Source organism: Otolemur garnettii, unplaced genomic scaffold (assembly GCF_000181295.1).
Source record: "Otolemur garnettii isolate 467f Iridium unplaced genomic scaffold, OtoGar3 scaffold00019, whole genome shotgun sequence".
Classification (NCBI taxonomy): Eukaryota; Metazoa; Chordata; class Mammalia; order Primates; family Galagidae; genus Otolemur; species Otolemur garnettii.
Window position 1 is genome coordinate 4,210,894 of NW_003852414.1, and position 27,413 is coordinate 4,238,306.

The 27,413-nt window shown below is 40.5% G+C and overlaps 1 non-coding gene across 1 annotated transcript; it reads right to left on the bottom strand.

Moving 5' to 3' along the window:
• Positions 1-11,743: 11,743 nt before the first annotated feature.
• LOC111724162 lies at positions 11,744-11,873 on the bottom strand. Its single transcript, XR_002772504.1, has one exon. It is a non-coding gene; the product is annotated as a small nucleolar RNA SNORA38 (small nucleolar RNA).
• Positions 11,874-27,413: the final 15,540 nt, after the last annotated feature.

Below are 27,413 nucleotides of genomic sequence, written 5' to 3' on the forward strand. Positions count from 1 at the left end.
GATCTATGTTTTGTAGTTTTATGCTTCGGGGATTGACTTGATAGCCATTTAGAACCCTTTAATCACACGGGATACAAAATTAGGGACAGCAGTCGGGGTCGGGTGTTGGGAAAGGATGATTTGCCTTGGATTCTGCACCAGAAGTTGCACAATTGCCCCAGAGGAAACTAACTGAAAAGCAAGGATGCTTCTGTCAGAGACTTCACGGAGAACCCTCACGTTTTCCCCGGGGAAGCGCTTCTCCCCGGTCCCCTCCACTGGTACCTGGCAAGACTGTTGGAAGGCCGGTTACTGGGTGGACTTTGCCTCGGCGAGGCTGGCTTTAAGGTGGATCACTTTTTGCCTGAGGAAGTGGGAAATTCAGAGCCTGCCGACTTCCTCAGAGAGGAAAGCCAGCAAACTCCACAGAGGCCAGCCCCGCCTTGTTACAGTTGTTATAACTGACATTTGTGCTGAAAAGCTAGGCCCGGCCTTTGCGCCCCCCGGCGGCAGCAACTACCGCAGGGCGCGCGCCGCCAGATAGGGCCGTTCACGACACGTCACCGACGCCGTGACGTCACCGCGCTGCGGGCAAACGTGGCGCGTAGAGGGAACGCCCGGGCCGCGGGTTTCTGAGATTGTAGAACTGAGGAGCAACTTGAACCGCTGTGGGATCTGCGGAAACGTAATGTCCATGGCGACCTCGCCGTCTTCCTTTCTCACTCTCTCCCTTGTATTAGATAATTCCACAGACCAGATTCGTTGAGGCATTTGGCCTAGAAGCTGGAGAAGGAGAAATAAAAGAAGCCCGGCCTGGTAGGGCTTTTGAGAACCTGAGCTGTGTCACTTGCGCTACCTCAGCCCCAAGCCCTTCTTAGCCGGTGCCTCAAGCTCTTTTCAGCGTCAACTTTGTGGAGCTCGTAATTAGACTACGCTCCCACTGAATTGAACGATAGCCTCCTGGTTTTTAAAATAAAACGGGCCAGAGATGGACTCTAAGGAGACTTGTGTCATATAATCATTCTCTTTCCTTCAGCTTCCACGCACTGCTTTTATATCCAGTTTTACAAGTTAAGAGACAGGTTATGGTAACTCAATCAAGAAATTTTGTCCTTAAGAAAAAAATTGAAGGTTGTCTGTATAAACACTCTCCAAAACAAAGTTATGTCACAGTAAAATGTTTTAATATTAAAAATTGTTAAGTTGACATAACTTAATTTTTAATAATGTTCGTGTTTAACACCTGCCTTACCAGATTCCTGAAAATTTAACTGTCAGCCCTCAAGGGCTGGTGCAGGTTAGCTCCAGCACACCACTGGTAGCAGCCTTTGGGGTTGACTGGAAAGGGACATAAAGAGGTATTCTAGAGTGCTGCAAGTGAGCTGTTTTCTGCTGTCTTTTTGGGTGGGTTCAAAAATTCATGAAGGCTTATCATTTGTGCACTTTATGTTTCATACCAATAATAAAAGATACATGTAGTGTTCAAACTAAGTATTCCACCAACATTATAAGGCGTCTGGCAACAAATTTAATCTAAGGAAGTTGTTTACACAGAATTGAATTGCTAAATTCAAAAACCTGTAAATGAAAAGGGTGGGAAAGTTTAACTAAAAGTCAGGGAAGAGATTTAATTAAAAGGACGGAGACTGTTGAACTGTTTAGATTTGACATAACAGATTTCCCCTATTTTCCAGAATCCTGAAAATTGATTGTATCTAGTCAATTCTAATTTTGGTGGTAAAATCTGAATGATCAAGTTAGTATACATGAGGAAACCACTCATCATGAGTTTAATGAAAAACCCAGCGTTCATATCTAGTGTAGCCTTAATGGTCAACATAACTAGGAACCAAAGAAAGTTATCAGTGCTGGTGAAGAAGTCACAACATGAAAAAAATTAAGCCTGTAATGTCGAATTTTGCAGTTGTTCAAATCTATGACACAAAGGAATCTATTATTATTCAAAATTTTTGACAAGCAATACCTAGGAATAGAAGGGAACTTCTTCATGTAATGAAGAACCTTGTGAAATATCTAAGGCTAACATCATGTTTAATGATGAAAAACTGAATGATTTTTTCCTCCAGTTTTGGAGCCAATCAAGAATATCTGCTCTCACATGTCTATTCAGTATTGTACTAGAGGTCATTGCCAGTGCAATAAAGCAAAGAGATAAAAAGCATAATGATTGCAATGAAAGAAACAAACTGTCTTTATTTCCAGACATGAGTATGCCCAAAAGAAGTCTAAACTAGCCTATAAACTACTAAAGCTAGTCATTAAGTGTGTCAAGGTCATGAGTTGAAGGTCAATATACAAAAATCAATTATATTTCTACACACTAGCAACAAATAATTGAACTTGTACACAGATAGAATATATACTTTATAATAAAATAAATGTGTATCACTTAAATGCCTAAAATAGAAAAGAACATTCTTAAAGTAATGATGTCAGCTTCCACTCTGAAAAACTGGAAAAAGAAGAGCAACTGAAACATCAAGGAAGCAGAAGAAAGGAAATAATTAAGAGCAGAAATTAACGATTTTTTAAAAGAAAGTAATAGAGAAAATCAATTCACTCTCCAGATCCCATCTCTGTATCATCAAACCTCCTTTCCAATATTCCATATGCAACTGTCTTTCTAGTGCCTCCTCAGTAACAGAGAATAAAACAGGTGATCATTTATGGCTTTTTTGACAATACTGTTTGAATTATAGGGCTGCTACTATATTCCAAGGACTTCTCTCAAATCATGTTAATCAGACTATAGGGAGGCTCTTGTCTTTCCTATTTCAGAAAGCTGTGTCTTACCAGTATTTCATCTTTGTCACCAAAACTATCAAGAACAAAAAGGGTCTGCAATTTTACCTCATTTACTGAGGGGGGGAAAAAAGTTAGCATGGCACAATTTCAGACACACTGGAAGAAATATGAGACTCCTGCACTGGTGATAAAAGACAATTTTTTAATCACAGAAATAGCAGAGATGAAAGCAACATTTGTGCTAGTTCCTCAACTCAATAGATACATAAATAACATTTGAAAATATTCAACATTTTTTGTGATAAATCCTGTTTAAAAATTATGTGCAGAAGGAATGTTCCTCAATGCAATAAAGGCCCTATATGACAAGCTCATAGCTAATCATACTCAACAGTGAAGAGGTGAAAATTTTTTCTCAAAGATGAGGCACAAGACAAGGATGCTCACTTTCACCACTTCTGTTCAACATAATACTGGAAGTCCTACCCAGAGCAATTAGGCAAATGAAAGAAAGAAATGAAGAGAGAAAAGGGAAAGGAGAGAGAGAGAATGTTCAAATAGGAAAGGAAGAAGTGAAATTATCTCTGTCTACTAATGACCTAATCTTATACAGAGAATTCTAAACACTCTATCAAAAAACCTGGTTTAAGGGATAAATTCAGTAAAGTTGCAGGGTATGAAATCTATTTACAAAAATCAGTAGTGCTTCTATCCACTAACAACAAACTATCTGAAAAAGAAGCAAAGTGTCCCTGGCCAGGTGCAGTGGTTCATGCCTATAATCCTGGCTCTCCAGGAGGCCAAGTGGGTGGATCACTTCAGCTCAGGGGGTTTGAGACCAGCCTGAGCAAGAACCAGACCCCATCTCTACTAAAAAAAAAAAAAAAAAGAAAAAGAAAAGAAAAATTAGCTGGACATTGTGGTACATACCTGTAGTCCCAGCCACTTGGAAGGCTGAGGCAAGAGAATTGCTTGAGCCTAGGAGTTTGAAGTTGCTATGAGCTATGATGCCAGGCCAACAAAGTGAGACTCTGTCTCACAAAAAGAAAATTATCCCATTTATAATAGCATCAAAAAATATAGTACTTAGTAGTAAATTTTAAAAAGGAAAAAAGTTAAATTGAAAACTATAAAATATAAGTGAATTAAACTGAAGATAACACAAAGAAATTGAAAGATGGCCCATGTTTGTGGTTTCAAACAATTGATATTGTTAACATGTCTGCAATACCCAAAGCAATCTACAGATTTAATGTAATCCCTATCAAAATTTCAATATTACAGAAATAGAAAAAATAATTCTAAAATTGATACAAGCCACAAAAGATCCTGAATAGTCAAAGCAATCTGGACCAAAAAGATTAAAGCTGAAGGCATCACACTACAAGATTTCAAAATATATTACAAAGCTATAGTAACAAAAGAGTTTGTTACTAGCATAAGACAGACACATCAACCAATAGAGTAAGAAAGAAAGCCCAAAATAAATCCACACATATATGGTAAATTGATTTTTGACAAAAATACTAAGAACACACAGTGGGGAAAAGACAGTCTCTGCAGTAAATGGTGTTGGAAAAATAAACCCTTATCTCACCCCTTATATAATAATTAACTCAAAATAGTTTAAATACATAAATGTAAGCTCTGAATTATAAAATTACTAGAAGAAAGCATAGGGAAAAATCTACATGGCATTGGTGTTGTTAGTGATTTCTTGGATATGACCCCAAAAGAGCACAAGCAATGAAAGCAAAAATAAACAAATGGGATAGCATCCAACTAAAAAGCTTCTGCAGAGCAGAAGGAAACAGTGAAAAGACAGCTCACCAATTGGGGGAGAATGTTTTCAATTATACATCAAATAAGGGGGCAATATCCAAAATATACAAGGGACCCACTCACTGTAGCCTCAAACTCCTGAACTCATACGACATGAAGGCTATGGAATGGTAGAAGGAGAACTTGGGGAAATTGTTCCAGATAAGGATGTTGCAAACCTAAAATATAAATGAATTAAAAGAAAATGAAAGTAGTAATATAGTAGAGAGCCAGGCTTAAAGATCACTGCTATGGTTCGAACATATCCCCCAAATTCACACATTGAAAATTTAATGCCGAAGCAACAGTGTTGAGTGATGGGACCTCTAAGCCGTGATCTGTGAACCCTCATGATAGTATCCTTATCACAGCACTGGGTTCTTTATCATGACAGTGGATTTGTTATAAAAGTGAGTTTGGCTCTCTCGCTCCTTCCTTGTGTCCTTTGGGTCTCTCACTTCCACCTTGTATAAGGTAGAAGGCTCTTTCCCTTCCAACTTTAGCCTTGGTGCATCACAGAAGACCTTGCCAGATGCAGGTGCCATGCTCTTGAACTTCACAGCCTCCAGAACCATAAGCCAGATAAATTTTTGTTTTCATTATAAATTACCTGGTCTGTGGCCTTCTGTTATAGGAGGGAAAAAAACAATTACTAATTTTTTTAATTTTAAAATAAATGAATCTTTAAAACCAGTGAACTTTAGTCAGGGAAACTATGGATGAGTCATTGATTTTATTTCCACCAAAAATATTGACCCCATTTGGAGAATTCCCCACAGCTGAATCACCTCCCCCAAGTATCCTTCCTCCTCCTGAGATCGTCCTCTGTTTGCCTCACCCCTCCCCCAGGTCATTTCCTCGTAAAGAAGAGGGAGAAAAGAAATAGCTCCAACAGATACAAAGAGGTAAATAGTAGTTGCACTATGTTGCGTCTGAGAGAGTAATTTCTACTAACCACCAATACTGCCTCTGCCTGTTTTCAAGGGGCCAGCTCTGGGGAAGTTAGCAATGCATCTGCATTCAGTGATGGTCTTGGAGGAGACCCAAGTTACTACATTCAGAAGAGTTCCAGGAACTCTTGGAGGCTGTACATTCCAAACAGAGGGAAAGAACACGGAAAGCAAGGCTTGAAATGGAGCCCAGAAAGGAATCTAGTAACAGGAGGCATGAGTGAGGAAAATGAGCATTTTGAAGTTGCTCAGGAATTCTCAGAATCAATAGATAGTCTACATATTTAATGGTTAAAATCTGCTGTTTACAGCATTCCTTTCTGTTCATTAAGCTTCTTGGTACAATTCTGAACAAGAATGCTGACAGAGAATGGCCTATGGATGGGAACACTGGCTGATTCAGGGTAATAACTATTCTCACGAGCACCTATACCAAACAAAGTGAGATATTCCTAACAAGCACATTAGTGCCTAGAGGCTACTTCCAAGCATACGTGACACTTTCTGCAGTTTCACAATAATAGTATGTGATATTGGGGACCTCGTTATCTTTTAACACAGAGAGAAACGTAATAGTGAAGGAAATGTAGAAATTTTGGCAAGCAAGTGGTAGAAAGTTCTTTTTTTTAATTAAGTCCACCAAAGGAAATTCTGACACATGCTATAACATGCATGAACCTTAAGGACATTACGCTAAGGGAAATAAGCCAGGCACAAAAAGCAAACACTGTGATTCCACTTAGGTAAGGTGTCTGGAGCAATCATAGGAACAGAAAGTAGAATGGTGGGTGCCAGAGGCTGGGAGAAGGGGGAATGGGGACATACTTAATAGGTACGTCGTAGTACAGAGCTTCAGTTTTGCAAGATGAAGTTTTGGAGATTGCCTGCACAACAATGTGAATATGTTTAATAGTATTTGCACCATACACTTCAAATGGCTAATAATGGTAAATTTTATTTTATAGACATACTTGACCATAATGTTTTTAAATGTTAAGGTTACGAAAAAAAAGTCCACCAGTAATCTGACCTTCTGAAAAGCATTTTTGCATGACTGAATAAACCTTAAAATCAAAAACTTGTGGACCATAATATTTTTAAGTAGGCAGCTGGAAAAAAGAATAAAATAAATGAGCATTTATTGAGTCTCAATATGGCCTCTCACCGTGTTAGATTCTTTTACAGGTGTTAATTATGTTAAATTCTCACAGTAAACCTGGAAATAGATCTTCTAATCCTGATTTAGAAAATGAAAACATTTCGATACAGAAAGTACAAATATGTTGCCTAAATTGTCACAACAGATAAGCCTTGCAGAGCAATAATAGTCTGTTACGGAAAAAAATAAGAGAGTTATGACAATGAAAGTCTGGAGAACAAAAGAAAGAAATATTCTTCTTCCTTCTCACTTTATTTTCACCTTTCTTCCTAGATTTGCAGAATCCTGAAAAGAAATTTAAAAACTGTCAGTCTAGCATTTATGGAGAAAACTGCAGAAGAAAGCTTTGAGAGTTTCTTAATTAGCAGGAGATTTTGGAGCTGGAAATACTATCAAGGTAGCTGACAGAAAACATTGTCCTGAAAAAGTTCTTATGAGCCTGCACATGTACAAAATTAGCTACTGGAGGGGCAGGGGAATGAGATTGGAAACTATGTGCATTTTTCATATAGGTGTGTTTAAGTTTTCTTTTGATATAAAGTGTTTTGGTCAGAATATCAGATTCAAATGAATTTCTGCCACTTAATAAATATTTTGTGTATCATGTAAGGTTTAATTTAAACCAAGGAATTCCTACCAGTCAAGGTCACAACAAAAAATTGATGGTGTGCTCAAACTGAGCAATTTGAATAAAGTTTAACAAGGAGTTATTTATGAAGACGTGGGTAATATATAAAGAACCCACGGTACCTCGGGGCTTAACCATACCAAGATGCGAGGTATTTCAGGATACCTTGTTCTATGCCTTCACTGTTCTTTTAAATATATTGATGATTTTTCCGGATTTAAGGATTTTTATGTTCACGTTTTCTTCAGTGTTTCAACTGCACATCTACAGTTATAGTGTTTTTACTCTACTAATTGATGTACTATGCTTAAAAGAAGGATAATCACAAAAACCTTGGAAAGAATTTCTGCAGTTAATATTGGTAAACTGCTGGTCCTGTTCAGTAATTTCTTCCCCAGGGTGCCCACCAGAGAGTCATCCCCACATATGGTTAAATAGCTCTGGTGACAGACTCTCACCATCTAATGAGATAGCCTCCTAGACATCTTATTTGATGGAATAGTATTGTTCGTTTGTTTGAATTGATTCAAAATCTTCCTCTCTTCAGCTCCCTCTGTTTCTAGTTTTATCCTTGAGGATAAAACAAATCAACTCCCTCTTCTGTACTGACAAGGGCTCGATATTTGGAAACATTTATAACATGTACTACCCTCACTCCCTGGTCCCATGTCCCACTCCACAATGGTCAACTTCCTTCCGCAGTAGGCTGTAATCCCAATACTGGAGAGGCTGAGTCAGGAGGATTGCTTGATCCAGGAGTTTGAGACCAGAAGGATAACATGGTAAAACCCCATCTCAATCAGTCAATAAGAGAAGGGCTCTGGCAAGAGGTCCTCCTTTCTGACCTCTCTAAAACTCTTCTCACCTAGGTTTCACTCTTTGGGGAGATGTTACTTCTAGATTTTAAATATTAAGTTGATTCACGTTCACTCTGCCATCTCCAAACATCTAGTCTATACAGAACTTTCTATCATTTCAGGATACCTTGTTCTATGCTTTCACTGTTCTTATCATCATTTATACTACCACTTTCAATTAATTTATACATGTACATTTAATTTAGATTGCATTTAAAGTTATTAAATGTGCATTCACTAACTTAGCTATACACATACTGTCCATCTCCACCACTGGTCTGTAGGTTTTCTGAGGGCAGGAACAGTATCTATTTTCCATGCTGTAATTCTTGCTCTCAGCCTAGTGTCTAGCACACAAGATGTTGGTAAATAGTTACTGACCAATTTAAAACTGTTGAATAAAATTAAATTTATATTATAAACATAATTAAAGAAAGCAGTGTGTCTTTCTGTTTAGAAAACATGTCCTGGGCTCGGCGCCTATAGCTCAACCGGCTAAGGCGCCAGCCACGTACACCTAAGGTGGCGGGTTCGAATCCCCAGCCCGGATCCGCCAAACAACAATGATGGCTGCAACCAAAAAATAGCCGGGCGTTGTGGCGGGCGCCTGTGGTCCCAGCTACTTGGGAGGCGGAGGCAGGAGACTCGCTTGAGCCCAGGAGTTGGAGGTTGCTGTGAGCTGTAATGCCACGGCACTCTGCCCAGGGGGACAGCTTGAGGCTCTGTCTCAAAAAAAAAAAAAAAAAGAAAGAAAAGAAAACATGTCCTGGATAAACCAAAATTTAAAGTGGATTTTGAAGGGTCCTGAGTTGACAGGAGAGCAGGTAGCCCTTGATCTAGTAAGGCAGAGGCTGGATTTTTAACAACCAGTTTCCTCTCCTTGCTGGGATCATGTTTAGGCTCCATTTCTAAGCCTCCCTTTCTGTTAGACAGCTTCCTGCTGGTGGCTTAAGTTCTCATCAATGGAATGTGAACATGGTGATGAGTACCACGTCTGAGTTTCTGTCTTAGAAGTGGTTGTATTTCCTTCTTCCCTTTTGTCTCTTCCCACTGATTGACTGGAACCCAGACAAGATTGTGTCCTATCCTCAACAATGCAGGCAACAGCAAAGCCAGAGGGATGGTGGGGCACACGCTGGAAGGAGCCTGGATAACTTCCAAAGCTTTCCCCCTCCTCTGAATCGGACATCTTGGATTATTATACAGAAAAGAAATATACCTCTTGGCTCTCTATGCCACATGATCATCATCAGTTCTCACCACTTAGCTTTTGCCCTAACTAGCACATCTGGAATTTTAGAAGATGCTCAGTTGATATTTATTGGATCTATAGTGTAAAGAATGCATATGTGGCATAGCCCAGAAGAATCTAGTCAACAAAGAGAGGAGATGAACTGGCCCCAAAATGAGAGGTTAATAACACCCCTAGTTAAAAATCGACAGTAGTCAATTTTGAAATATACTCAGGGCTATCATTAGAAACTATAAATTATATCAGTAAACTCTCATGTACCTACCACCCATAAGGAATAAATGGTAGCATTTTTTGGAGTTATTTCAGATTTTTTTCCTTTTTTAAAAAAGAAAGAATTAGAACCTTCTAAGTGAAATTACAACCCACTCCCCTATAATTATCCTCCCTGAAGGAGGCTTTTCAACATGCCTCTCAAAATACAGCATTCACCCTTGAACTTCAAATAAGGACTGCCCATGAGACTAAGTTCAGAGAGCCTATTGCTCACTGGGATCTGAGCAGTACACTTCTCCTAATAGAGCCCATTATTTAATAACTGCTTCACACTGTTTGTTCGTGTTAAACTTATCATGTACTAAATCTGCCTAGCCATCCTTTAACATCAGTTTTTACCACCACTTCTCCCTTTTTTGATGCTGGTTAAACTTGTAAAATTGACCAATGACCTAAGTGCACAACATAACATTTTACTACTTATAATTTTTAGCCTGCTGATTTTGGTCTGTGGATGGTAGAGTGTCACTTTTCTTCTGGTGACTTTTTAGCATCTGCCACTTAGGAGGGCAGGTCTAAGGTAGGTCTCAGCACTCCCAATTTCTTCTTCTCTTGGGTCCTTTCCTAAAACCAGTCAACACCTCAGCCTGCTCCCAGGTGCCTGGTGAAAGCAGGGCTCTATTTTTGTTTTTGTTTCCTTTTCTTTTGTTCTGAATCCGAAAAAGTTTCACTGAAAGGTTGCTAGACATTTTCTGCAGCAAGCAGTAGCGACATCAATTATCCCTTGGAACAGATTTCCTTTGTTTTGGAAAAACTACATGAAGGAACCCTCTAGTTACATTTCCCTTAATTGTTCTGTAGATTGTTCTTTGGCAGAATGGAACAAGAGTTTTGTTTTGTTTTTGTTTCCTTACCAAGGACAGAGTGGGCGAAGTTAGTCAGTGCTAACGGAATTCCAGGCAATATTACTGGGTGAGAAAAGAAGGCTTCACAGAGGTGTGTATAATTCCATTTATGTAAGACAAACAAATGACAAAGTTTATTTATAAACATAAATAATTACAGAAATATGGAAAAGGTACATTAGTCTATACATCTGACTGTGAACATGGGCTGTTGGTCTTTTGGTGTAAAGAGAAAGTGTGAACAGGGAAGATAGGTACAAATTTTTTTAATAATTAAAAAAAAAAAAAAAAACCACTAAAACTCCAGCTCATGCCTGTAGTCCTAGCACTCTGGGAGGTCAAGGCAGGTGGATTGCTTGAGGTCACAAATTCTAGACCAGCTTGAGCAAGAGTGAGACCCTGTCTCTAAAAAATAGCCAACTGTGTTGGTGGGTGCCAGTACTCCCAGCTACTTGGGAGGCTGAGCCCAAGAGTTTGAGGTTGCTGTGAGGTATGACACCACAGCACCCTACAGATGGTGACAAAGTGAGACTCTGTCTCAAGAAAAAAAATTAAAATTAAAATTTTTTAAATCCATTACAACTCAGCACTATCAAGGAGAGAGGAGAGAAAGACAGATTTTGCCAAACTAGTGTGGGGGCTCAAAGTTTTCATATTTTGAATATAAAAAGAATGAGGCCTTATTTTATAGCCACAAGCTTGTGAGGTTCGAGGACAGATGTATTATAAAAAGTCTATATGCAAACTAGGCGGAAGCTGATGATAAAATTCTCTACGGCAAAAGCAAGGACAGATGATCTCCAATATTTCTTTTTGTCGTTGTTGTTTCTTTTCTCACTCTGTTGAGAGTTTCACAGCAACCTCAAACTCTTGGGCTCAAGTGATCCTCTTACCTCAACCTCCTAAGTAGCTGGGATTAATAGGAGCCTGCCGCAACACCCAGCTAGTTTTTCTATTTTCAGTAGAGAGAGAGTCTCACTCTTGTTCAGGCTGGTCTCAAACTCCTGAGCCCAAGCTATCCACCTGGCTTGGCCTCCCAGATGCTAAGATTACAGGCGTGACCCACCATGCCTGGTCTCAAGTATTCTTTTTTTTTTTCTTTTTTTTTTGCAGGGCTGGGTTTGAACCTGTCACCTCTATTATATGAGGTCAGCGCCCTACTCCTTTGAGCCACAGGCACCACCGAAGTATTTCTTTCTTTTTTTTTTTCCTATGTGGGATGGTTGATCTTGAGCCTGTGGGGAATAAGCTGGCCCCAGACTTCTCTAAATCCACATTTCTTTGTCTCCAATTCTTACGGGTCCAAAGATGGGGAACCACAGACATGCCTTGTAGGAGGATACCAAGAATTTCTTAATAGATTTAGAAAATGTCATTTGAAAGGATACTGTAAGATGGTCTTATCCTTAAGTAGCATCTTTTAATTCTAACTAAAGACTTTTCCACCACAGACACTATGCTTACTTAACATATGATGGGTAAGTACATTTTACATTTCTATTTTATATAAAATGAAGTTGACTAGTAAAAAATTTCAGCAGCTTTGTTGAAATAACTCTGCTTGGGTTTGAGCCTGTTCATACGTTTCCAAAGCCCATCTATGCCTCATTGTAGCATAATATATCTATGCTAGATTTGCATTCCACATCCAGCTTGGCATGGTGGCAAGCACCTGCAGTCCTGGCAACTCAAGAGGTTGAGGCAGGATTGAACCGAGACATTCAAAGCAAGAGTGAGGTATGATCCTGCCACAGCACTGGACAACAGAGCAAGATCCTGTCTCTAAAAAAATTCAAATGTAACTTCTGTGTCCTGCATTTGTCCTGGTGGTCTGGATTATATTCCACAGTAGTGCAACATGGCTCTCTCCTTTTGTATTAACTCAAGTATTCTCTGTGTTCCCAGCTCCAATTTATAGATCTTTCATGAATTCTTCCTTTTAGTCTCTACAAACCTACACAATTTGCACTCATTTCATTTCTCTGATCTCTTTTCCTCTCTCACTCCACTCCGGCTCCTCTGGCCTCCTTGGTGTTCCTGCCTCAGGGCCTTTGCACTTGCTGTTTCTTCCATTGCATATCCACTTATGTTTACTGTCTCTCTGCATCAGTCAGGGTATATGTATGTCATGGCCTCAAATCAGACATGGCAGCCAGCTAAATGTAAGCATACCAGTTAGCAGAGGAAAAGAAACTAAGAAAAATGTCCTCAGTGATGGGGAGTGAACAGAGAAGAACCTAATGCTGAATTCCTCCCACCCCATGGTGGGGTGTGGGAAGTGTGGTATATGGAAGACTCACTCCCTAGCACAGCTCACGGGGAGTTAAGGGAAAGTCCCTCTGAGCAGGGACCGTGTGAGGCTGGTGTTGGCCCCAGTGTGCCAGGCCCAGGTCTTCCTTGAGTCAGATTGCTTGGTAATGCAGTCCAAAGTGGGTGGGAAAGCCGGGCATGGTGGCTCACACCTGTAATCCTGGCACTCTGTGAGACTGAGGCAGGCGGATCACCTGAGCTCATAAGTTCAAGCCAAGCCTGAGCTAGAGCAAGACCCTGTCCCTCTAAAAAAAAAAAAAAAAAAATAGCCGGGCATTGTGGTGGGTGCCTGTAGTTCCAGCTATGCAGGAGGCTGAGGCAAGAGAATCACTTGAGAGTTTGAGGTTGCTGTGAGCTACGACATCATCACTTGAGCCCAAGACTCTGAGGTTGCTGTGAGCTATGACGCCATGCCACTCTACCAGGCACAACAAAGTGAGGCTCTGTCTCAAAAAATAAATAAAGTGGGTGGGAAATTCCTTATAAAGCTAAATAGCATCTCAAGACAGATAGTCAACAGGTACCATAGGGAATGTCAAAAAGAACTTTGAAAAGAGAGCAAAAATGAGCCGAACTCACCTTTATAAGAAAGCCACTCTCACAATAACTACACTAATTCATTCACGGCAGAGCCTCATGATCTAATCACCTCCCAACAATAGGAGGCTCCATGTCCCAACATTTTTGCATTGGGGATTTAGTTTCCCATACGTGAACTTCCAGGCGCACCTTAAAATCATAGCATTCTACCCCTAGCTTCCAAAATTCACGTCCCTCTCATCACGCAAAATACATCCATACCATCCCAGTAGCACCAAAAGTCTTAACTCATTCCAGCACCAACTCAAAATCCCAAAGTCCAGAGTCTCATCTGAATTAGATCTTGGGTGAGACTCAAGGCACAATTCATCCAGGGCCACATTACTCTCCAGCTGTGAACATGTGAAAACATGCATGCTTCTAAAATACAAGAGTGGGACAAGGATAACATAGACCTTCCCATTCTGAAAGGGAAGAATAGGCAAGAATTAAAGAGTAACTGGTCCCAGCTAAGTCCAGGTCCCAGCAGGGAAATCAACACTAATCTTAAAGCTGGAGAATAATCTCCCTTGACTCCATGCCCTTCATCCTGGATACACTGGGGGCAGCCCTGCTCCTTTGGCTTTGCTGAGCTCAGTCCACCCCGCAAGGCTCAGGGGCTGGACTGACTCTTGTCAGGCTGGAGTTACAGGAGGATGCTTCATTCCCACCATTCCCCTTAGGCATTGCCCTCACAGGGGCCCTCTCTCCATCACTGTAGCAAGTCTCTGCTTAGGCCCCCAGGTTATCTAATACATGCTCTGAAATCTAGATAGAAGCTGCCACAGCCCCACAGCTCAAACGCCCTGCAATTCTGCAGAGTTGCACCATGTGGACACTCTCCAGGCTTACCACTTGAACCCTCCAGAGCAACAGCACAAGCCATAACTGGGCCTGATTCCGCCATGGCTGTGGTGGCCCACGGGTACCATGTTGGGATGCAGGGGCAGAGTCCTGAGGCAGCCCTGGGCATGCCTCAGCCTGGAATGCTGAGGTCCACAGGTACCTCTCTGGAATCCCTACCCTTAAGGTTCTAGCTTTTGCCTTAAAGACCTCTGAAATGCCACTGGGATTCACTCATTATCTTGATAAAAAGCACCCACCTCTCTGCTGGCCATATCAATATCTCTAGCAAAAATTTGCTTGGCCACACCCTTAGTATTCTCTTCCCCAAACACTTTTTATTCTTTACATGGGTAGGCTGAGAGTTTTTCAAGTCTTTCCATTTTTCCCCTTTTTAATTACAACTTCCATCTTTAATTTCTCCTTTCTCTAATTTTACTGTAATCAGCCAAAAGAAACCATGCAACCCCCTGAGTGCTTTGTTGCTCTTAATGCTGTTTAATTAATTATTAAGTTTAATAATAATTGTTAATTAATTGTTAATAATTGTTAATTATTTAACTCTTTGTTGCTGTAACCTCAATCTCCCTACAAAAAAGAAAATTGCTGTCCTCCTAACAAACATGCTTACATGCTATTTCACTAACCTCAGTCAAACAGAAACTCTTTCCATTATAGTACAGGACTAATTGTCTTAACATCACATTTTGCCATGGGACAACGCAGTACAAAGGCCCTCGCCAGATGCCTTTGACCCTGCCAATGAAAGGGCAAGAGAGTATGAGAGAGGGGCAAGGGAGGGATGAACTTGCTTTTATAACAAATCCCACTCCCACAATAATGACATTCATCTGGTCATAAAGGCAAAGCACTCACGACCTGACTACCTTTTATTACCCACAACACTGTTGCACTGGGCATGAAGCTTCCAGTACATGAACTTTGAGGAACACGTTCAAATCATAGCACTCTCCTCCTTAACAGTGGAATCCTTTCCAGACCCACTTATAATCCCCACAGCCAATTTGACTCTTTTTAACCCTCTGGCTCTCTGTTTTATTTTTTTCTGTCTCCTTCATCACCACTTAATAAGGTTTATATTTACTTATTTATTTTGTTTGAGTCTTTCTCTCACACACACAAGAATGTAAGCTGTATAAGCCAAGGATTTTCTCTTTTTCATTGGTGTGTCCCGAAACTCACAAGTGTAGAACAAATGAATAAATATATTGCTATATTCTCCTTTCCAATCTTCAGATCTGGTAGTATGTTGTTCATAAGATATCTCTTTTAATTACCACGTTCTGGTGTGCATCTCATCCTACCATTTCTGTGATTTATAGAGATAAAAACAGAGAAGCGAGGTTACAGGCGAGTAAAGTGATTCGATTATTGAATAAATTGTATAATGTGAAAATATAATTTTTAACTATGCTCATACTTCACACAAAAATGAGTAGGTTATATACATAATATATTTTTTTAAAGATCTCACTCTGTCACCCAGGTTGAAGTGCCATGGCATCATCATAGCTCACTGCAACTTCCAACTCCCAGCTCAAGGGATCCTCCAACCTCAGCCTTCCCAGTAGCTAGGATTACAGGCATGCATCACCATGCCTGGATAATTCTTCTATTTTTTCTTTCTTTTTTTGTAGAGATGGGCTCTCACTCTAGCCCCTGCTGGTCTTGAAGTCCTGACCACAATCAGTCCTCCTTAACCTCCACAAAGTCTTTGGACTACAGGCATGAGCCAGTGTTCCTAGACCCTACATAACATATTTTTAAATGGTGCAAAGCCACAGAAAATAATAAATTTGTCTTGTCACTGGAAGGGTAATGTACAACATCTATATTGTAAAAAGGAATTAAACAAATTTGTAAGAAAAAAATTAAGATTTCAGTAGACAAATGGGCAAGGTATGAATAGAAAATTTACATAATGGAAATATAATTTGCAAATAAGTATGGAAGAATATTTAATGAGTTAATAAAAATAGAAACAAAACAATAATAATATGGTATCATTTTCTTGATAACTATATAGCAGTACAGTAAAATAACAGTGTTAAATGCAAAAAGCAGAATTGAAAATTGTATTTGCCATGTTTATAAATATGCCCATGGATACTGACAGAACGGGAACCTAAACATTGAATATAATTTTGGTTTATGAATATATCAAAATTTAAGGTGACTGTTAGTGTTATCTCTGCTGTATATTTCAGCATTTTGACATCTGAGATCAATCTTTGCCTGAGCAGTTTTGATTTTGATGTTGCTATATTTCAAACTGAGAAATATTCATTTTTCTATCTCCATTGATACAATATTTTTTTTTTCCAGAGCATTAAGCTTTGCAGTTTTGAACGGCGGAATACACAGAGGATACAAGCACAGACTCTGGTGCCAGACTGTCCCAGTTCAATTCCCAATTCACTGTCTTTCAAGCTAGGTGATCTTGGACAAGCTATTCACATGGCTTCCTTCTTCATCTTTAAAATGGTCATGGTAATAATAATACCTAACTCACGTGGTTAGCACAAGGATTAAATGAGCTAAGCCATATAAAGCATTTAGGCCACTATCTGGCACTGGATAATATAATAGCTATTACTAATTGCTTATTTTCTCTATCTCCGTCACTATTAAGTTTAAAATCCTCTTGAGCAGATTAAATCTCTTGCCAAACATCCTTTTCAACCTTAACAAGAATCACAGGATTGCTTATCAGGAGTTCACCATTTTGAAATACAGGCAATGGTTCAGGTAATCAGAATCTGATCTCCAATGCCATCTTTGTGGCTATCCAACCACAGAACACAGCCAAGCAAGTCTCAGCTTGTTCTGGTGGCAGAACGTTCTAGAAGGGTTCTAAACTACTGACTGTGTAGGACAGCAGATGGAAGAGCAGCCCTGCCCTGCACGCTGGGAATCTCAAAGAAGTTTTGAGGCCAAGTGCAGTGGCTCAGACCTGTAATCCTAGCACTCTGGGAAGCCGAGGCAGGTGGATTGCCTGAGTTCAGGAGTTTGAGACTAACCTGAGCTAGAGCGAGACCCCATCTCTACTAAAAATAGAAAAAACAGCCAGGTGTTGTGGTGGGCACCTGTAATCCCAGCTACTTGGGAGGCTGAGGCAAGGGGATCACTTGAGCCCAAGAGTTTGAGGTTGCTGTAAGCCCTCTACCCAGGGTGACAGAGTGAGACTTTGTCTCAAAAAAAAAAAAAAATTATTGAATACCTGTCATGGTCCAGATATTCTGCTTAGCCTAAAACCAAAGTAATAAACAAGACAGAGAGTCATTGGTTTCCTGCTTAAAGGCAAAGGCAAACATTACACAATTACAAGTGGGACCAGTACTATGAAGAGGTCCAGGGTTCCACGGGAGCTTATGTCAGGGAAGCAGGTATTCTGATTACATTCACAGCCAACAGGTTTGTTCAGCAGACTGTCAAGGTGGGTGTCAGCACCTGGCAACAAGGAATAGGGAGCAAGTATTACTCAAAAATACACTCAGGCATGCAGGGGCTCGTCATTGAGGAAGTCCCTGCCATCGTGGGACGATTCAGTTAGAGCAGCAGTCCCCAGTCTTTCTGGCACCAGGGACCAGTTTCATAGAAGACAATTTTTCCACTGATGGCAGGGCATTACATTCTCATAAGGAGCCGCAACCTCAATCCTTTGCATGAGCAGTTTACAGTAGGCTCTTAGGAGAATCTAATGCCAAGGCTGATGTGACAGGAGGCTGAGCTCAGGCCGTGACACAAGCGCTGGGAGTGGCTGTAAATACAGATGAAGCTCCACCCACTCACCTGCCGCTTACCTCCTGCTGTGCTACGCGGTACCTAAAGGCCTCTGACCCAACACTGGGTCAGGGGTCGGGGACCACAGCATTTAGAGGATTTCAGATATTAAGACAAAAATGACAGGATGCCACAACGTGTAGGGAGGTGAAAGGAATATATCATCTCTAGAACTGCAGGTAATTTAATGTAGCCAGAACCTAGAGTGCTGAGAAATGAGGCTGGGGTGGTAAACAGGGACCGGGTCTTGAAAGCATTTGCAAACCACGTCTGGGATGTCTGCCAGGTAATGCTGACGCTTGCTGGCCATGGGGTACTGTCAGGCTCAGTTCTTCTCTGGCCACTTTCTCCCTACTCATAGCCCCAAACTGAGCCTCAGCTCAGGGAGAGAGGAATTCCCTAGCTAGTGTCCTATATCAAGTGGCCCGAACCCACACTCAAAAGGATTTGTAACAAGTATCACCTGCATATTTATACCTGGGAACAAACAAGAAATCTCTCTCTTGTGCTTTTTTTTTTTTTTAGCCAGTTTCACCCTGTCACGCTCAGTGGAGCGCTGTGGCGTCATAGCTCACAGCAACTTCAAACTCTTGGGCTTAAGCAATTCTCTTGCCTCAGCCTCCCGAGTAGCTGCAACTACAGGTGCCTGCCACAACGCTGGGCTATTTTTTTTTTTTTTTTTTGGTTGCAGTTGTCGTTGTTTTTATCAGGCCTGGGCCAGGTTCGAACCCAATAGCCTACATGTGTACATGTGTGTAGCCGGCGCCCTACCCACTGAGCTACGGGCACCGAGCCTCTTGCCTGCTTTTTAAGTCCAAACTGCAAACACCTTTTTTCTAATGAAAACATAGCCCAATGCTTATTTTGCCTTCTCTCGCCACCACCACCACCATGACCCCCCCATGTTGAAAAGGAAAGGGCAACATAGCCTCGATTTTTCTTGCTAGGAATGGTGTTTGCTGACGTTGGGTATCAGTACTAACGAATGGCAGCCCAAAAGGAGTCTCTGCTGGGAACTGTTGGTCCAAAGAGAAGAAAGACCTTCATATTTTACTGAAAGAAAAGTATAAATATGCCCTTTTATCACACCCATGAGTTGCTTTACTACAACTGCATTTCTTGGAATCACGCCAACACTCACATTGTTGTCATTTTGTTTATTTTCTTTATTTTTATTTATTTATTTTTTGAGACACAGTCTCACTCTGTCATCCTGGGTAGAGTGCCAGGGAGGCATAGCTCACAGCCACCTGTTTGAGGATCTTAAGCCATCCTCTTGCCTTAGCCTCCTGAGTAGCTGGGACTACAGGTGCCTAGCTGGTAGTTGTGCTTTGTTTGTTTGTTTATTTAGTAGAGATAAGGTCTTGCTCTTGCTCAAGAAGGTCTCAAACTCTTGAGCTCAAACAATCCACCTGCCTCAGGCTCCCAGAATGTTAGAATTACAGGCGTCAGTCACCGTACCGGCCCATTACTGTCTTTTTAAAACTCTACAGTTTTGGAACTATGCTTGTGTTGTGAACACTGTCCTTTTGTGCTGCATAGATTACCTTTATGGAAATAAGTTCAAATTTATGACAAATTTGACATTCTACTGGCAGAAAGAGCTTTCCCTTCTCCTCATTCATGTATGTATCTAATTCTATCTGTACAGACTTGTGATTCAGTGAGTTATAACCTGATACTATCATTACTTTGGTGCTCGAACTGACCCAGATGTGCCTGGCCAGTAGGGATCCCTTCAAGCTAGCTTCTCTGTCCTTTTGACAAGTCTCCTCATTCTTTGAGCATTTCCTTACCCTCTTGACCAACAGGTGATCCAAAATCATCTTGTACTTTCTCTGTCCCAATCCTGGCTCCAATTATTTCCAAGAAGTACTGGTTCCTTTTAGTGGATATTGATATTTGGACACCAAGATTGGTATGCCTATTTCTACAGGACATGGACAACAAAGGTAGGAGATATACACATGGGTACAAATAAACACTTAACATCCATACATACATATATCTGTATCTATTTCTGTATCTCTCAGTGTCTATACAGAGGGCATCAAAAAGGTATATACATTTTAAGAAAGGAAAAAACAGTATTAAAATTATAATACTCAATATATAACAATAACAAGAGATGAACGCAAGTCACATCTGAGCTCCTCTTGTAATTGCAGAAGTCTAATAAGACTTGAGTATTACAATTTAGTAATATTCAAGTTACTAGGCCTTTGTCCTCTCTTACAAGAGATCATGATATTCTTTTTAGGAAAAAAAATTGTGATAAATTTCTGACTTTTGCAGAGCAATGATGATGCAATTTATAAAATTCCAGGGCATGTATAACTTCATTTAAGAAAAGATAGAAAATTATCTTTAGCTGGGCACAGTGGCTCACTCCTCTGGGAGGCCAAGGTGGGTGGATTGCTTGAGCTCTGGAGTTTAAGACCAGCCGGAGCAAGAACGAGATCTCGTCTCTACTAAAAATAGAAAAAACAGCTGGGTGTTATGGCAGGGGCCTGTAGTCCCAGCTACTCCAAAGTTTGAGGCAAGAGGATCACTTGAGCTCAAGAGTTTGAGGTTGCTGTGAGCTATGATGACACCACTCTATACAGATTTAGACTCTGTCTCAAAAGATAGAAAGAGAGAGAAAAAGAAAAGAAAATTATCTTTAGACTTGTGTAGAATATGAAGATTTCATTATGCTTGGAAAACTTTAACAAAATTCCTTTGTATAAATGATATTCCTCATGATCTCCTAGACAAAGTCTTTGCAAATTCTAATGATAATCTGAATTCCTCCATAGATAACAAGTTATCCTTCATACAAGTCTCTTAATGAGCTGTATTAGCCTTCCTCAACAACCTCCCATCCCAGCCAACCTTTAGAAATGTTCCTTTAAAGTCCAGAAATCAGTTTTCTGGTCCAAGTCTTTCCAAAAAGGGATCAAAATAATACCCAACTGTCCACCAATAGTAGAACAGATAAATTGTGGCATATTTAAACAGTAGAATATGTGGTGCATAAAATACAACTAGGCAACAACATGAATGACTCTCACAAACATATTTTGTTTTCTTTAGATATAGGATCAGCTCGGTGCCTGTGGCTCAAGCTGCTAAGGCGCCAGCTACATACACCTGAGCTGGCAGGTTCGAATCCAGCCTGGGCCCACTAAACAACAATGATGGCTGCAACCAAAAAATAGCCGGGCATTGTGGCAGGTGCTGGTAGTACCAGCTACTTGGGAGGCTGAGGCATGAGAATCACTTGAGCCCAAGAGATGAAGCTGTGAGCTATGATACCACAGCACTCTACCTAGAGGGACAGCTTGAAGCTCTATCTCAAAAAAAAAAATAGATATAAGATCTCACTTTGTGATCCAGGCTAGAGAGCAGGAAAGGACTGTAACTATAACTAACACCTGTGATAGAACATCTCGGTAACACCTCAGTGATAAATGCATGGAGAATGGATTCGGCTCTCATTAACACAAGAACACAAGAGCACATAAGAGCATGAGATGAGAACATCAGTGCTTGGCAGTCTCTACACATGTGGCGTAAATAGCCACAGGAGAGGTTAGTCCGGATTCTCCTTCTCATTCTTTCACGGACTCACTCTCACTCATTTGCTCCTCCTGCTTGGACGGCGCTTGCCTGGTGCCCTTCTACAAAGACTGCTAAGATTCACTCACCTAGGTTGGCACCTGTGGCTCAGAGGAGTAGGGCAGCAGCCCCATTTGCTGGAGGTGGCAGGTTCAAACCCAACCCCCGCCAACAAAAAACAGTGCAAGATTCACTCACCTACTAAGATTGTTTCTCTCCCTCAAAGACTCTCTCTCTCTCTGCTGCTGCTGCTGCTGCTGCTGCTGCTGCTAAAACAGATAGCCCCCAGCACCTAAGGGGAGTTAATCCTGAGCAAGGTAGCACAGAGGTCTACCTCAGGACAATCAGATAAGCCAGCTGACAGTGGTGCAATTAGAGCTTGCTGCAACCTCAAATTGGTGGGCTCAAGCAATGCTCCTACCTCAACCTCCCTAGTTGCTGAGCTACAGGTGTACTCCACCATGCCTGGATAATTTTTTTTTTAATTTTGTACAGATAGGGATCTTGCTGTGTTGCCCAGGCTTGTCTCAAACTCCTGGGTTTAAGGGATCCTCTTGTCTTGCCTCCCAAGGTGCTAGTATTATAGGTGTGAGTGCCTGCTCGATAAACATGAGTAAAAAGAAGTCAAACATGAAATATACATTGTATACTTCTGTTTAGATAAGGATCGAACATACACAAAACCAATGCGAGGTATTAGTTTTGGAGTCAAGAGAAGTAGTCACTAGAAAAGGACACAGGAGTCAAGAGAGTAGTCACTAGAAAAGGACACAAAGGAAGTTTTAGAGATTCTAATATTGTTCTGTTTCTTGATTTGAGTCCTATTCATTTTATAAAATTTCATCCAGCCATACACTTACAAGCTGTATAATTTTCAGTATGTTAAATTCAATCAAATAAGAATGCCTCAAGAGACTACTTGAATAAAAGCATGATTGATCCTTAGGGATATTCAGAAATTTTCAGGGACAAAAGACCATTCATAGGTCACTTTCTAATGTGGTCAGGTAAGAGCAGAATTCTCTATGTCCCTGAGTAAGGCAGTGATCGTCTTCTCTGTCTCAAGCCCACCTTATTCTGAGTAGTCTTGGCTCTCTCTCTTTTTTTCTTTCTTTTTTTTTTTTTTTTGAGACAGAGTCTCTCTTTGTCACCCTTGGTAGAGTGCCATGGCTCATAGCTCACAGCAAACTCAAACTCTTGGGCTCAAGTGAATCTCCTGCCTCAGCCTCCTGAGTCACTAGGTGCACCCCCTACATCACCCAGCTATTTTTGGAGACAGGGTCTCACTCTTGCTCAAGCTGGTCTCAAACTCCTGAGCTCAAGTAATCCCCCTGCCTTGGCTTCCCACAGTGTTAGGATTATAGGCATGAGCCCCCTTGCCCAGCCTTAGCTCTCTCTCTTTGAATCAGACACCTCTAAGGCCATGTGGGTGCCGTTGTGTGGCTAGGGAACTTTCAGAGATTAGGAAGCCTCCCTGCTTCTACCAGTATTTTTGAGAAAGCAGATGCTATCCAAGTCAGATTTGCTACTATGTGATTGAGCACCCACCTAGCATTAAGGCACCTTCAAGGCCTAAACACTGTTCCTCCTTTGGAGATACAAAGTCCAGTTATGACAGATAAACACCTCCAAAGAGCAGGCAGAGGCATTTTCTTTAAATTTTTTAAATTAAAGATTAAACTCAACCAACCAAAATTGCTAACCTCTTATCCCATTTTTCAGTCTTAAGAAGCAGATAGTGTAGAACCTCTGTAAGTTGACCACTCAAGGGACTGTAACAAACTGGTTAATATTTGGAGGTGGTCAACATAAGGAACTAGGTCTATTGTACTGATACGATCCGTACATGTGGTGAGTGTCTATGAAAATTAGTTCAACTTGGCTTGGCACCTGTGGCTCAAGTGGCTAAGGCGCCAGCCACATACACCTAAGGTGGTAGGTTCAAATCCAGCCCGGCCTGCCAAATAACAATGATGGCTGCAACCGAAGAATAGCCGGGCATTGTGGCAGGTGCCTGTGGTCCCAGCTACTTGGGAGGCTGAGGCAGGAGACTGGCTTGAGCCCAGAAGTTGGAGGTTGCTGTGAGCTATGATGTCATGACACTCTACCCAGGGGGATAGCTTGAGGCCCTGTCTCAAAAAAAAAAAAAGAAAAGAAAAGAAAATTAGTTCAACTTAAGGAAATGGTCAGTGTAGGTGTAGGGAGGTGGCCAGCTGTGGAGGTTCTACTGTATTTTTGAAAGACCCATGCCCCAGAGATTCTTTACCCCTTCAAAATACCTGTAATGTGAACCCACAACCACATTTAAAGCTATGGTGTCTAAACTAGTGAGAGTAAAATCAGCTTTTTGTTGCTTTGGGGAAGAGAAAGGAGAGAAATGAAATTTTTTTAAATCTCTCTCTTTTCTACATGATTCAAAAAAAAGTGTTAATCACATAAAAGTTTATGAACGCCCATTTGGCTTTCTAGGAAGCAATTTAATACCAAGATAAATACTTAACAGTTCAGCTGTTAAGTGCCTGTAGCTCAAGTGGCTATGGTGGCCAGCCACATACACTGGAGCTGGTGAGTTCGAATCCAGCCAGGGCCCGCCAAACAACAATGACAACTACAACCAAAAAATAGCTGAGTGTTGGGGGGGGCACCTGTAGTCCCAGTTACTTAGGAGGCTGAGGCAAGAGAATTGCTTAAACCCAAGAGTTGGAAGTTGCTGTGAACTGTGATGCCATGGCACTCTACCCAGGGCAACAGCTTGAGACTCTGTCTCAAAAAATAAATAAATAAATACTTAACAGTTCTCTACATCCACACTTAATGGAGGTTCTCAGCTACTAAGTATATGTGTACTTGCAGCAGCATTTCTCAGTAATAGAGTTCAAGGTTGATGGTTTATTCCACTTACTCATACCACATTATTATCACACCCTAAAGGTTGCTCAACAGATTTAAAAGCACTTTCTATCTTTTTTCTATTGCTGTGTCATCTCTGCAATCTTTTCTTCCTTCTGTAAGGAATAATTATCTGTAAACATTCCTTATTCTCAGCCTAATTAAGAGAATTACTAAAAAAATCTCACCATCCATTTTCATTTTTGCTCCACACATTTCTTCCAAAATAAATCACAACTTGCCTCATCCCTAAAAAGCCAAGCTATGCTCTTTATTCTTGGCAACTGAACCGCTGAAAGAATGTCTCTGATAAATCATTCTCAGTAGCATTTTAATCAGGACGCTCATAACGTAATTCTGATATTTGGGCAATGAAAGATTTATTTAAATTTTCTTGAATAATAAATTATATTTACAGTGGTTTCATCCTCTGTGTACTTTTCCTAAGAGATTTCTGGGCCTGCCTTTGCTCATCCGGTGAACAATAACAGCCAGGAGGATAGTTGCCACCTAAGCAACTCCTGCAGCGTTTTATAAGCCCATACAAAAAAAGGAACCATTCAGGATGTGGGTCATTTATGTTTCCACAGTCAACAGATGAATCTGGAATGATCATCAGAATCAGAATTTTGCTTAGGAACCAGGGCTTGTAATTCTTACCACTGGGAACATTTATTATCCTTGTTCTTCCATTTTTACTTAATCTCTCCACTTTTATACTTTTTCCCTTCTCACTTAAGAATTTCTCAGCCCTTTATTTGAAGATCTTATCAAAAAAGATCTTTTGCTTTTCTCCACTCATCTTATTATTACACAAAATCTACACAAGGGGCTCACCAACCTTCCCTGTGATAACCAAGAGGAAAAGTTTTATCTAAGTTGATACCTTGTGGTTTCAGCTCAGCTCTGTATCAATCTACCGATTTTTTTTGTTCGTAGTTTCTAACTTACATTAGCTCCTTCACGCCTTCATCTAATGCTCTCCAGTTACTTCCTGCCATTGACACAGGAAATCTCTCCTCTTTCCCCCACAGATATGGACGCTAATAAACATGGTAAATTGCTTCAAACCTTTTTAAAATGGGGGAAATTATGGCACAGAAAGTTGTCTTGCTTTCATACTGTTCAATACAAATTGTTAGAAATAAACCATAGGCCTCCTAATTTCCAATCACCATGCTGGAAAAAATTTAATAGTATTGCCATATTATTATATTTTAATATTATCTTCCATTACAACCCAAGTGACCATCAAAACATGAGTGGCTTAAAAAATGTAGTATACATACACTGTAGAATACTACTCTGCCATAAAAAATGGTGATCTAGTATCTTTTGTAACAATCTGAATAAAACTGGAGACCATTCTTCTAAGTAAAGTATCACAAGAATAGAAAAACAACCACCACATGTACTCAATACTAAATCGGGACTGGTCAATCAACTCTTACAAGCATATACCAAGTAGGGAGGGAGGAGGAGGGGTTAGGTAAATTCACACCTAACTGGTACAGTCCACACTTTCTGGGTGAATGGTACACTTAATAACTTTGACTTAAAATATACGAAAGTAAATTATGTAACCAAAACGTGTATACCCTGAATTTAAAAAAATAAATTCTGAAATTAAAAAAATAAATTAAAAAAAAAAGGCCTGCCCTTAAACAAAAACAAAAACGAAAAAAAGATTATCTTCCATTAATAGCAAATGAAGCCTGGGCAACACAGCAAGACTCCATCTCTACACAAAACTAGCAAATAAATTAGTTGGGCACGGTGGTGTATGCCTATAGCCCAGCTACTTGAGAGGCTATGGCAGAAAGATAGCTTGAAGCCCAGGAGTTCTAGGCTGCAGGGAACTATGACTGTACCCTTGCACTCCAGCATGGGTGACAGAGTGAGACCTATCTCTAAAAAAATAAAAAACTAATAAAATAATATGTAGCTATTTATACACACATATATAGTAAAATGACATTGTTCTTCCATTGATGATAGGAATATAAGTCTCCCCTTAAAATCATATATTTAAGCTTAAATATCACTAATTTTAAGAAAATATAAGTAAACAATAGTAAAGGTGATAGGATGATATGGCAAAAATTATGATAATCAAATGATAAAATTTGGGAATCTCTATAAAGTCTGGTATAAAATGATGGCAGCGGAATTGCGATTTAAAAGTCATTTATTCTACTGTCCGGATAGAACTTACTATTATGTGTGCCCCTTTATGACATGGGAGGTCATAATAGCAAAAACCAACCCCAGACTTCCTGCTCTGCCTTAATCCAGCTAGAAGTTGACTTCACCACTCTCTCCACTGGTTAGCCATTGGAGGAGGAATCTCTTTTTCTAAATTTCAGATTCATGTGAGGGTAGAAATGATTAGGTTACATTGTTTGCATTTGTTAGGTCAAGTTTAAGTTGTGGTTGAGCCCATCACCCAGGGGGTGTGCCAAATAGCCTTATGTTGTGCCCATTGGGTCAGAGCTTCGCCAATCCTCTTTCTTCCCTCCTTCCTCCATCCTCCTCCCAACACACTTGAATTTAATTATGTTTCTTGGAGGAGGAATCTTATCACGGGTTTGGAATAGCCGGCAAATGTGTGGACAGAAGCAAATCTGAGTAACCATCTTCAAGTCCTATAAAAACTTTAGAAGTGGCCCAAATTAAAAGAACGGACAAGCTGGTCAGGATCAGGGAGAGGAGGCATTTTTTCTCTTGGCAAAGCCCACGTGGTGGATGACAGTGAGGGTAACAGGGGCAGATACAAAAAGATCTTTCCTTAAACCTCAACAGGGCAGAATTTAGATGAGGAAGCTCAGGCTTCATTTAAGAAAATATGAAACTAG